The sequence below is a fragment of the Mycetomoellerius zeteki genome, unplaced genomic scaffold (assembly GCF_001594055.1).
Source record: "Mycetomoellerius zeteki isolate Tzet28-1 unplaced genomic scaffold, Tzet1.0 scaffold156, whole genome shotgun sequence".
Taxonomy (NCBI): Eukaryota; Metazoa; Arthropoda; class Insecta; order Hymenoptera; family Formicidae; genus Mycetomoellerius; species Mycetomoellerius zeteki.
In genome coordinates, this window is record NW_017256511.1 from 443,781 (window position 1) to 457,779 (window position 13,999).

The 13,999-nt window shown below is 34.2% G+C and overlaps 1 protein-coding gene across 4 annotated transcripts in view; it reads right to left on the reverse strand.

Moving 5' to 3' along the window:
• how (protein held out wings) overlaps positions 1-13,999 on the reverse strand; it is a 51,431-nt gene that overhangs the window by 33,991 nt on the left and 3,441 nt on the right. The window lies entirely within an intron of this gene.

Sequence of the window (13,999 nt, forward strand, 5' to 3'; positions counted from 1 at the left end):
TTTGGCACGGAAACGGGACCTATATTCGCGATGGATCCGAAACGCGTTATTTCGGTTGAAGCGCAAATATTAGGTTGCCGACCGCGATCCTTCTGGAGAATCTCGCGCGTGATTCTCTCAATCGTCTCGGTATGTTAATCCAATCGCTGACGAACGCACACATATAACAAATAATAATAAATGTCTTTAATAAATTATTCGAATGTCGTTTTGCGTCATTCGTGCAATGCGACGTTAAAACAAAACAGAAATAGTGTGCACTTCTCGTTTCATTCTGTAACAACGTACTTAACCCGGTTTTTTGTCATTTGATTAATTTATGATTTAGATTTAACCTTATTTTACTTGATAATGTAAAAATTATAATTTTCTAGATTTTCTATGATTAATCACTAAACTAATAATTTTGTAGTGCACTGAGAAGAAGTATATTAAGTTTTAATAAATTTGTTCGAACAATTAAACATTCACTAAATGTAAATATGTACAAGAATCATTAATTTGATTTAACTATTATTATTTTTTAGCAAATATTTATTTTCCATAAATGGATGTTATATTAGTACTATATTCAAACAATTATTAAAATTTAGTACATTTTTCTCTCAATGTGCTAACTTTAAATATTATTCACAGCAGAACCATCAGTTTAGTCATTAATCATAGATAGAAAAATAATTTTTATATTATCATCAAGTTAAGCCTAATCACAAGTTAATCAGCAGATCCGAACCGTAGTGGATTAATCAAGAGAAAAGAGTAGGAAAGAAAGAACCGATATCGTCATCGATCGAGTAAGATGCGAATTCTAGTCAGGCGATACCCCAAGAAGGCGCAGTCGTTCGGGTTACAAAAGTTCTTCGGCAGCCGTGACGATAGAATTCCTTTTTCTTTCTTTTTTTCTTTTTTTACGGTCATAGAGGGCCGCGTTCTTCAGATACAGCAATTTGTTGCACGTCTCGCTTGCGTATGTCGCGAGAGTGAAATTATTTGCCCATACGGTTCATAGACCAACGGTGTCGTGCGCGCGTCCTTTTTTCTTCTAGTCACGTAACTTGGTACACACAGCGTATTTCCTATCTTGTCATTAAAACGTAGGAACATAAAATTCTTTTTATTCTGCTACTTTTCAAATAATAATTGTTTCCTTACGTGTCCGTGGCACGGTTTCAATTTGTTTCACTTAAATAACTTTTCACTTTTACGTGCTGCAATTTCATTAATATAATTGATAAAAATATGGTATCAATTTTCATTGTGACAAATACTACGTCATACTTTTTACAACAAAATATAAATAAAAATATATTTTTTACGCAATTTAGGTACTGTGATAATTTTTCTTCGTGTACGATATAGGATAAAATCACTAGATTTATTAAGTACCGCAATGACACATCCATTTTTTTAGCATTCCGAGCCAAAATGGTAGATAGTGCAACATTATTTTTCACACAGAAGCTATTTTAACCTGTGCCAAATTTTTTATGCATTTTTTGTCAAACTAAATATTATATTTACACCTTATAAAATTTATTTTCTTTTTCAGTGGTTACGTGTTGATGTGTCTTTCATTTTCTGAACTGTACTTACATACTTTCATGCACTTATTAAAATCTCAGCGACAAACTCGTGTTAGACCTGTTAGACTAAAGAATACATAAATTAAGCATTCATACATATTTCTTTGTTCATAAATAAACTAATTACAAGTAAAAAATTAATTTACATAATTTATAACTTTCCCTCCAAAATACATTTATACAAATATACAAGTTTGAATGGCCGCGTCTTTAAGTCAAAATAATGGAGAGTTTGCGGTATTAAATCTAATGACTTTAATATAATACAAGGACGAACCATTTCTCGTGTCATTTAAAAATATCAGTTAAAAAACCGTGAAAGAGACGGCGTTTGTTACTTTTACTGAACGTTATACCTAAATAATGGTCTGCCTGTTTCATTCTTCCGAGTCAACCCACCTATTCGACCTATACGACCACGCGGTTTCGTTATGCAACGAGCTGTAGGCGGCTCAGACCCGCAGGACATACGTTGCGCCTATGGCAACGAAATATGCGGTTACTGGATGACAATAATTAGACCAGAGTACGGTCTCACGGTGCTACTCGTAATTTACCCATGACGCGTTCTCGTGCTTTTATACGCACGTCAAGCGGCACGTCGGAATAAAAATGTGACGTTGTAGTCCAATGCGTTTTAACATCGTGTCTCTAGACCTTCGCGCAAAAAAGGCGATCTCGTTGGGTGCGGCATATACTCCGCGATCTATCGATCGTGGCATGTTGTGACGCGACGTAACCTTTGCCTCGATCCTTCGCAAACAATACCACGAATCACGTAAATTTTCATTGCAGTCACGAATGCGCAGCCACGTCGATCCACCTCGCGACGATACCGTCGCTTTGCGGTCGCTCTGAGGTTCTCTGGACATTCATTAACTCGATTGCTTCTGTGTACTCGTGGAGATAAATCTTGTACTAGCAACTTTAGCTGTCTCGTGTATATTCAACGATTAAAAAAGAAAAAGAAGATAAGATCTCGAACTTTTACGTTCCTTCATTAAATGATTCTCTAATGCGTGTTCTGGCATAAGTAAAAAAATACAGTTGGAAAATTTGTGTTAAATTTAACAAATTTTACTTGTCCCAAACACTCAAATTGTTGTGTTAATTTAACATAAAATGAATATGTTAGAAAGTAACATAAATATTATGTAAAAAAATTAACATAAAAAAAATTTGTAAGTAAACTGTGGAAGCATATTTTTCAATAAAATTAATATTTATGATATGTTAAATTATCATATATTTTATTCATTTATCTCAGAATTTATGTTTGGAAATATTATTTTTTTGTTATTTATTACTTACCACTTACTCATAAATTGTATTATTTTGATATTAAGAAATGTTTTTTTAATATAAATTTAATATACAAAATATTAAATAACATAATTACATTATAATATTCTTACATTATGATATTCTTACATTATGATATAATTACATTATGTTAAATTAACTTGAATATGTTAAAAATTTAACACAAAATGTTTTTACTGTGTACTGATGCAATGAATATTCGATATATAATCTTTTTGTCAGTATTTTATGGCTGATATGAAAAAGATTCCTTCTTGACAAGACTATCACGTATCTACAATTTTCGAGTAAATAACGATAGAAGATAAGGAGCTCTTGACAAATTAAAAACTGGAAAAGAGAATATTGTACAAAATTATGCTTCCCAGTTGATTTTAAATGAATTTTATTTCAACGAAATCAAAATTTTACATTTAGAAAAATTCGATTTGCTGCAACATTCATCGACTGAATAAAAAATCATCTCTAGATCGGTCAAGGAAGTTAAAGTTTGATGATTCTGAAATATCCTATGCGTTCAGATATACGAAGGAGTTCCGATGCAATTTAATCAATGGTCAACCTCGATTCATCGAGAGTTAATGGGAGTTCGAACTAGAAACCCTACAAGATCGGAATCAGACTACGTATTGAAGATTGAGATTAAAGATTCAAGATTGAAATTTGACCAATGCGGATGAAGAAATATTAGCTCTTTTTGTTTTGATTGGTCAAATTTCGATCTTTCACTCTTCAACCTCAATCTTCAATGCGTTACTTACAGTATTATTCAAAGAAAAATGTGTACTAAGATTTAATAATTTTTTTCAGTAGATGATTTCATATCTGTTTAATATTGACAAATAATTTACTATGTCTTCTGTATCTCTGATTGGAAAGCACCCATATTTTGGCCACGAGCAATTTTGTCAAAATAGTAGTGAGAAAGAAGCGTATATGTATCTGTTCTTTTTTTATATATGCTACCTTATTCTAATTTATATTATCTTACTCAGTCATATTTACTGAAGTTGACAAAAACTAAATAAAAAAGAGCCAATCAAAAGTTTGTCATCTCATGGCCAGACTCTGTTATAGGGTCTCTAGACCGAGCTTAGCGAGCGGGAGTTTACAATCCTCGCGAGCTCTCGAGAGAAAAGGCGAGGCGAGGCTAAACGAGACGAGGCGGGCGAGACGAAACGAAACGAAGCGAGTCGAGTCGAGTTGAGGCGAGTCAAGTCGAGTCGAGTCGAGTTGAGGCGAGCCGATGCGAGGTGAGGCGAGGAGAAGCAAGTCGAAGTTCCCGGCGCGGCTTCACCGTTCGAGAGAAGGAATGCGGCCGCCACGGCGCGATGAAGATGCGGGGAGGGGCGAGCAAGGACGAGAGGCGAGGGAGGGAAGGGTCGCGCGGTAATGGAAGAGGGAAGGGGGGGTCGAAGACCGAGTCCGGTTAGCGATGGCTCTGAACGCAATCGGCCGGTACAGAACGACCGAGTACGAACAAGGCTCCTCATTAACATTAAAGTCGGTCAGCTGTTTTCCTAGAGTTAAGACTATCATATTTCTGAATTACAAGAAAAAGAATAATAGGAAATAAATAAAAAAATTGGACTCCTTATAATTATACAGGGTGTTTCCAAATTAAATGGCAAAACTTCGGGAGCGTGTAGAGGAGTAAAAAACTAAGAAAAAAAGTCCTATAGACATATGCTCCTTTTTGCTTTGTTTCGCAGGAAATCACGAAAAAAGAAAAAAATATATTTAATTTATTATTTTAATTATTTTATTTATAAACTTTTTAATGAAGATTTTGTTCGAAATGTGCACCTCTTGCAGCAATACAAGCATTGCATCTGTCAAACACGGCTCTTGTAGCAGCCAGGCACTGTTCTTGCGATATTCTGTTCGCTGCAGCTACGATACGATTTCTCAAATGTTGCTCTGATTGAATAGGCGAAGAATAAACTTCTTGCTTCAGAGTACCCCATGCATAGAAATCTAATGGCGTTAAGTCGGGCGAACGAGTTGCCCAATGTACTGCTCCTCCACGTCCAATCCATCGTTGTGGGAATTTTCTATCTAACCAGGTTCTAGCGACTCTGCTGTAATGAGCAGGGCATCCATCTAATTGAAACCACATTTCAGTACGTTGTTGTAATGGGATGTTTTCTAAATAGTCAGAAAATTCATTCTCCAAGAAATTTAGAAAACGGTCCCCATTTAATCTTGCAGGTAAAAAAAACATTTTTTTTCGATTTCTCTGAAACGGAGCAAAAACGAGCATATGTCTATAGGACTTTTTTTCTTAGTTTTTTACTCCTCTACACGCTCCCGAAGTTTTGCGATTTAATTTGGAAACACCCTGTATATAAAATTAATTGAATTGAAAAGGGGGCTAATATGGAGTCAGCGCTGTAAGTAGTGCGCAAAAGTTCTATAAATATTAATTTAATAGATGTAAGAAAAAGAATACATAATATGTACACTTTTTAAATAAAGATGATAACCCGGGGGTGAGAAGGGTATAATTTTTTATGCGTTGAATGTAGGTATTTAATAAAATAAAATTTCTAGAACATAATGTTTATAATTAAACATAATGTTGACAATTCATTTTAATATAACTTTATAAATATAAGATTTTAACTAATAAAATTTTACGATCTTAAAAAGAGTACTCTTAATAAGCCCGTATCACACTACGCATTGGTGATTGAGGATTGCGAATTGAAGATTAGATTTTAGCCAATCAGAACGAAACGGATTAAAATTAAAATGATTTGACTGGTCGAATTCTAATTTCTAATTCTCATAGTGAAAGAAATGTTTTGTACGATATATGTAATTTATAAAAAAACAACGAAATTTGATTGTTTTAATCAAATTTTTATTAGAACAAAACTTTTAAAAAAGTTTCTGTAAGTCACATACAAAATATTTCTCTCAGTGCAATCTCTAATGCGTAGTGACACGACCTTCAAAAGAGTACGATTGGTAACCTTACCATTACCCAGAAAAGTGCGTGAATTCTTTCGGTCGTAAATCGAAGAGATCCAAATGGGCTTTTATGAATTATGTAAAAGCATCGCCAACCCTCGAAAATGATTCTCGCAGTATTACGAAATAAAGAAGGTATAATAGATGTTGCGACGAATTGAAAATGCAATGACCGGGTTATTATAAGAAATCCATTCAATTTTTTTTCTTTAACGACATTTTTCGTCGTACCTTTTACAGCGCGGTTAATTGAGCCAGGCTTTATTGCCGTTGCGATAATGTCTGTCATTAACGTCGCGTTGTCCTGCTCGCGCTTCGTTGCCTTTTCCCATAAGAAGTTGCCCGATGTACTATACGAACGGCAATTAGTGACTAGAAACGTTAGCGGTGTCGCGATTGCGTATATTTATGAGTGCATTTGCAAAAAGCCCGTTCTCTCTACGTTCAACGCTGAGTGTACCATTAAACTTTGAACGGAGTTGGAAATTATTTTACCCTCGCGTTCTGTTCCCGAATGCAAATTAGACCTTTAGACGCGAATATTAATTGGAATATTAATTCGGACATGTAAGAACCGTGTTTGTCAACGTGGTCCAGTTAACGATCACGCTTCATTATCTCAAGGAGTAATATATTCTCGTTCGCTTTTTGCGAAAGACCACTCAAAGACAGACGCTTCGAATTTAAACCGAGCTCTTCTCGGCTGCCTTTAGATGAGAAGAGCCATTTCGGATCTTCAGTGGCTTTTCTCCTTTTCCTTGAAAAAAAGGGCGTGAATTCCTTTAGCGAGACGAGGCGAGTCACGTCGAAACGTCTCTCGAAGGTTGCGGCGATTAGTCACGTCGACCCACTGCACTGGCTCGAAATCGAGCACGCATCCGGCGTGTCGACGACGAGCGCCGGTTAAGTATCCAAGTTTCGACCGGACAATTTCGAAAGGACGCGCGCACTTGGCGACGAGTTCTATTCGCGCCACTAGGTCACCGAGAGAACTCGTTACACACTCTCGGTGGAAATAGAGCGCGCTTGAACGCGCCAGCCGTCCTCTCGAATGCATCACTATACGGCGCGATAGATCATTACGGCAGGGCAGGCTCCCGTGTGTGCTCTCTGTCTATCTACACGCCGCCTGTACAACAAATGTAAAAACCCATAGATGCCCGGACGAGCAGGCAGTGTCTCTCAACCGAGAAAGATAAGAATTAGAAAGCGCGTAATTAAAAAATCAATTGTGACGATGAATAATTATACAACTTGTATTTGAATTTACCAATCTACTATTTAATACTTGTTTATTACATATCCGTGATAAATATTTATTTAAATTCATTTAGGGTGTATTCGTTAGAAAGAAGAAGTTACATTGCCTCGATTTTATTTACGAAAGGAGGAAGAAGAAAGAAGGAAATTAATATTCATTTCTATCAATATAGATTTTATCAATATCGACTTTAATCTCGGGGTGTGACTTTTTCTTTTATTTTCTTCTAGTTGTAAACATTAGAAAAAGATGAAGAGTAAATTAGACTGAGATTAAAGTTAATGTGTATTGATAGAATGGACATAAGGAGGATAGGACTCGAGACTTTGAAGTCCCGACATGATTAACCTTTTAATTAAATTAACCTTTAATAAAGAGTTAATTAAACGATTCCTCAGACATATAATTAATTAGATAATTTTTACTTTTTAACTTTACAATCGTCAAGTTTTTATCGAGATTATTGCTGAAATATTTTCGTAAAATTAATCAATATTAAAAAATTTCAAAAAAAATATATAAAAAAGTATTTGATAAGAAATCAACAAAAAATAGATAGATAACTTTCATGAAACTATAATGAGTAAAAAATATATTTTCAGACTAGGAAAATTAATGTCGAAAACAAAAATGTAAAAATATTTAATTTTAGTAATGCAGAGAATTTGATGTACTTTTGCATAAATTCCTAATTTTTTTATATGATTCAATTCCCTTTATTATTTCATACATAAGAATATCAAAAACATTCATTGAAATCATCGAAAAGTGAATACTTTACCAGATATTTCGTATTTCACGTATAAAAATAAAATATTTTGAATACAAACTGTTTCATAAAATATTAACTCTTAGAAAAATATTATGTTACTTTCAAATTTTATACAAAATTAAAAGAGTTAATTTATATTAGAAAAAAAATATCATATGTGAATCTATATATGTAAAAAATGCAATCAATTGTATTATCGAAGCAGAAAATCGTTTTCATTTAATGAAATTAATTTTTCGAGATCAACGTTATGTAGTACGTTACATCTTTTATTCAGATTAATAAAGCTTATAAAAGTCTTCAATCCTTTCATTTTAATATCCTACAGAACTGTCATGTATACTGCGTACAGTTCAAAGATAAACGAGACCTTTAAATCCTATTCAATGAGTACTTCGAAAGAAGAGATGATTACGGTAAATTATTGCTCTCGGCTTTACCTAATACGGGACAAGTCAAATTCCTTGCAGTGAGGGCTCATTACAAGCACGAGCTAACAGGTATCGCAGAACAGGTATTGCGCAACGAATTATCCTCGAGTTTCTCGTGAAGGGACATGATCAATAGAGATTTTAACAGGCTTTCAAAGACGGTTTCTCGAAAAAAGTATCTTTCGCAGCCTTCTACGTGTATATGTATATACACATACACACAAATAAAACATGTACACACAAGTATAAAGAATGAAAATCGAACATAAACGGGAGAAGTGGCAGTGATATCTGTTTAGAAGTGCGCATTTCTTGTCGTATTTCCTCAGGGTATAAAAACCTGTTGATCGTGCAGCTCTATTGTCGAATAAGGTAAAGGATTGAAAAAGATTTACTTAGAATTAAGAATTATAACTGCGAATCCGTCTGTTTCCTTAAAAACAATGGTTCTCACGTAGCTCGGAAAATCGTAACAATTGTCTGCAAACTTTTTAAGGAGGGGATCATTTTTTTTACTATATTTATTTTATAGTTTCGACTTAAAATCAAATCTATCTTTTTCACAGACCGATAGAGGCCTCATTTGTACGCAAAAACGAATTCTCGCTGAAAAGGTTTTCTTAAAACGAAAACATCTTCAAAAAGCTATCGAAAATGTCCGCGATATTCCACGATCGTCGACGAATTTCTGCAGGAAAAAAAAGTATTTTCTTTCCTGGTCCCGTTTGAAGGACTTAAACATTACGGGGAACGTTGGCTTTCTTCCTTCTGTGACGTGGGTTTGCGGTGTTTCTCGGCGCACGCCGGGAATATTAAGAGTTTCCCGTATAGTAAGCGTGTGATGCAGCATTGCTTTCCAGCGCGTAAAACAAAATGAACGGATACACAGCTTTCTCCTGACTTTCCAAAGCCGAACGCGTCCTTAGGCGATGCACACCTTCGCGAATGTAATTCGCGCTACGACGCGATAAATCGTCGATCAGAAACCGGGAACTTGCTTAAGAAGACCATGCAGACGGGAAGAAAAGGAGGGCACGAGCGACAAATTTATCTCATTACGGTATTATTCTTTCCTCTGACTTTCTTTGATCAACTTAATTATTGAGGCGGCAATTTACAGATTTTCGAATTTGCGACGTACGTTTTGCAAATTTGCAAGAAACGTATCTCCGCACGAAAAGAACGCTTTTACTGAAATATCTAAAAATTGATCTGAAAATAATTTTATCAAAATCCATAGCATACATGATGATTTTCTGGTTCTTTATTTCACAGGATGAGTCATTTGATGTCTTTGATTAATTTTCATCACTTTTACAAATGTACAAAAATTATTAAGTGATTCTTATATATATTTTTTAACATCTTTAGAAAATATTTATAAGGTTGCGTATTTAAAAAAATTGTATATAAATGTTATAACTACCTAGTAAACAAGTTGACGTTCATTTATCATTATTCTGATGTCAAAATGACGTCTTGAACGACAAGTAACATTATTTGCTAAGTAGTTACTTGCTGCTCCTAGTTTTTCGAAAAAAAGAGATATACAGGACATGAATGATCCAATCGTGTGTACTAAAGGATAATTATGTAGGACATTCAGACTGGTTGCTAGAATATCAAAATTTTTTACATTGTTTATTATGCTTGAGTTTCCTACATAATTATTTTGATGAACCAAAATTATTTTCAGATTTATATCTAGCTAAATTTTTAAATATTTTAGCAAAGTCGTTTTTTCGGTATCGCGTACCTTTTCGGATAAAAGAATCACGAAGAATCATTCCAGGTAAAGACAGTTGCTTACACGGAGGGACGACGAATTACAGACATCAAAGCGACAGCCGACAACGACGGAATGCCAATTTTGTCGACCAGCGTATAACAGCCAGTGTTTATCCGCGGAAGCGCGGCACCACCTCGTTAGGACAGGTGTGCACGCGCGCGCACGACACACGTGCGGTTAAAAAAGAGAAGGAAGAAAGGAGGAAAAAAAAAGATCTCAGACACATGAACTCCGAGAGTTCTTTGCGAATCGAACGATTCGAGCGTTTATATTCCATGCCGGGCCTATTCCGCGAGAGCGAATCAAAGATCTGGTGAACGGTGTGTGTATCGAGTTGTCGGAGAGGGTGAGAGCGAGGGGGAGGGCAGGGGGGACGACGAACGGGCTGGAGGAGAGGAGTATATCGAGAATGCCCGACGAAGCGGTTCCACGTTCCACAGCGCCACAGCGAGGTCAGCGTCTTTTCTGCGTACGTGGATCCATCGTGAACGACACGCTGCGCTAATCTTCGATTTCGACCGATGTTTGTTGCTGCCGGCAACATCACCATCATCACCATTATCGTGGAAAATGATAAGCAAAAACAACATAACACAACACGATCGACAAGTGCTGCCGCTAAACGGTACAACGTGAGCGTATAAATTAAATATTTATCTGGTATCGCGCTCGCATATTCCTTTCACTTGCCGTATCGTTTCGTCGATTGAAATCAATTCCAAACACAGATGTGCACAATTCGCAACCCAGAATCGCCAACGGTTGCAGGGAACCTGGAAGACTTTCGCAAGGAAATAGAAAAGAATGTTGTATAGAGGTGGGGTAAGAAGCGAGTCAGAACATGTGACTGGATCTGAGAAAAAAGAAAATAACCAGAAGAAAAGAAAAAAATGCGTCTGCTATACAAATTTATGAAAAAGAAACCGATAGGTTAACAATACATTATAATACATTCGTACTAATGTCACGCTGCGATAAACACCAAAAATCTGTTTGTCACCGTAGACATATTTGACAATCAAATATATTGTGATTACAGTTTTCTAATTTTCTATTATTATACGTATTTTCTTACAAGTAGATTTTCGATAGAAAACTAATGAAAAAATAAAAAATCTAATTAAAAAAATATTGCAATTAGAAATTTTCACTTATTATTAAGAATATTCTTAATAATAAGTGAAAAATTTCTAATTGCAATATTCTTTTAATTAGATTTTTTATTTTTTTATTAGTTTTCTGAGATTTTTTGTTATTATATGTATACGTATATTTTCTTGCACGTAGATTTTAGCTTTTTATCGTTCAAAATATTCTTTTTAAAATACATAATTCTTAAGAATATTCTTAACAAAAAAAAATTAAAAATCTATTTATAAGAAAATATGTATATGTATACATATTTAACTTAAAGACGTATAGTGGACTTTCTGAGACTGCAAAAATGTTAAAATTAACATTTCTGTGTTAATTAACGTTTTTGCATGTCTCAGAAAGTCCACTATACATTTTTAAGTTAAATTAATATTTTATTTTTTACAATGTATTATATAACAACAGAAAATCAGAAAACCTCTAATCTTTATAACTTAATCTCTAATTAAAAGAATATTCTTGCAATTTCAAGAGACTTTAAGCTGTTACTGTTAAGAATATTCTTAACAATAAGAATTGAAAATCTACTTGCGAGAAAATACATGTGTATAATAGAAAACTATAGTATCTAATTCCGATTGTCAAATATTTCTGACGACGACAGAGTCGCCTTGATATTTATCGCAAATTATTTACGCATTATTTATGACATTAATACGCAAACGTTTATGATATAAAATGAATAGAAAAATATCTTCGATCCTGCATCGCATTCGTATTATTGTCATAAATATCAGATGCCAGCCTATTGCAATAATGCCGAGCATTTCCTCACATGATAACGCATAACGTAATGCAGGCTATCGAATTACTGGCGGTACTCGCGATAATCTCAAATGGCGCTAGTTCGTTAAAAATAAAGATCTGACCTTTTGTGGAATACTCCACGCGTATTTAATCTATACATTTCACGCGCGATTGAACTGCCACGCAGCTCATCGTTTCTTCGATATTGAATCCGCAAAAGTGATCGCAAAAATCGCTAAAAGTGCAACAATTTGCAAATTGACACGATATCGGAGAGGTTTTGCTTGCGTATTCTTATTTCACGGCATACTTTTTTTTGCTGTCAATTGAGAATTATAATACAGAGGGAAGGAAATACATTTCATCGATATCGAATTCATCGATATCGTTTGTTCTGTCCCTCAAAACAGATACGATTTAAGTCAATTTCTATCAACATAGATTAACTTTAACCTCAGTTTAACACTGTTTATTTTTTTCTAGTTCTTAAATTTCTAGTTCTAAAATTTAAAAAAGTTGAAGAATAAGTTGAATCGAGATTAATCTTCATTAATAGAAGCAGGTATTAGTGTGACATCAACCTTTCTTATATATAGTGCTTTAAGATGATAATATAATTATCATTTATCCCATTAATAAACACAATATAATATTACTTTGTCCAAGTACCGATTACGTCATTTTTAACTCTCTAGAATGGAAAATGAAAAATTTCTCCGTTAACTTCGATAGTAAAAACTGATATTCACTTGTTCGTTTCCGACCTATGGAATAAGTTGTATGATTATCCTTTTCGCAGCGGTGCTGTTTGCTTTATGTACCTGTTGCGCTTAAAATGCAACAGGTGCGTAATTGGACTGCAAGGGAGAGGGAAAGACGAAAGGCAGAAAATCAGCATCGTGATCACGGTATCGGTTATGTAACTTTTTCCCTAAGGCGGAAACATGAAAAGTAAAATTTTATTTTATGTGTGTGTGTTGTATGTATGTCTGTACATACATACATACAAAAAATTTTCACATATATATACATATATATACACATATATACATAAAAATTGTCACGTTTTCGCCCTAGGAAAAAAGTTACATAACCGATATCTTGATTACAGCTTAGGAGGACTTTCTTAAAGTGTGCTGCGTGGGTGGATACGTTCAATCAACGAGAAAATGAATTCGTTCTTTGATTAGAGATTGAAATTAGATTAGAATTTAAATTGGATTAGAATTTAACTAATCAAAGCAGAGTTCACTATAAACATGAGATTAATTTTTATTCTTTTATACTTATTTTTACTAATATATATTAACTTTAATATCAGTTCAACTTGTTCGTCATTTTTTTCTAATTTTTAGGACTAGAAAAAGATGAAGAATTAATTGAACCAAGATTAAAATTAAACAACATTGATAGAAATGGATAATAATCAATTAAATTCCAATCCAATCTCATTCTTTAGTCTGGACCCGTATTCTTGAAAAGTATCGCATACGTAAAACTAGGGAAATACTATAGTATATGCACTGAGAGAAAACGAAATAGTTCTAGCAACTATAAATTTGGCAACTTTTGCAATTGAAGTACCTGTAACTAGTTTTACAAAGTAATAGATACTAAAGTAGTGCTGAATATTATAAAAATATAGTCACGGTAACAAATCGTATGCACTATTAATTGGTAGTGAAATAGTGACTCAACTACATTGAGTAGTATTTGGACTTCATGCAAATAGATATAACAATTACATTTTTCTAGTTTAGACAAAAATTTTTAAAATGTCGCTCAGTACGAGTAGTACGCGGCTTTGTCACCAGAGGGACGTAGCGGAGTTCAGTTTTCTCCTAAGAAGGAAATCACTCAGCTTACGATAAAAGGCGTAGCGTTGGTTTCAAACTTGGAAGACAAAAATAAATAAGAAATGCATACACAAATTTGTAACTATGTATTATAAAGCTTTAATAA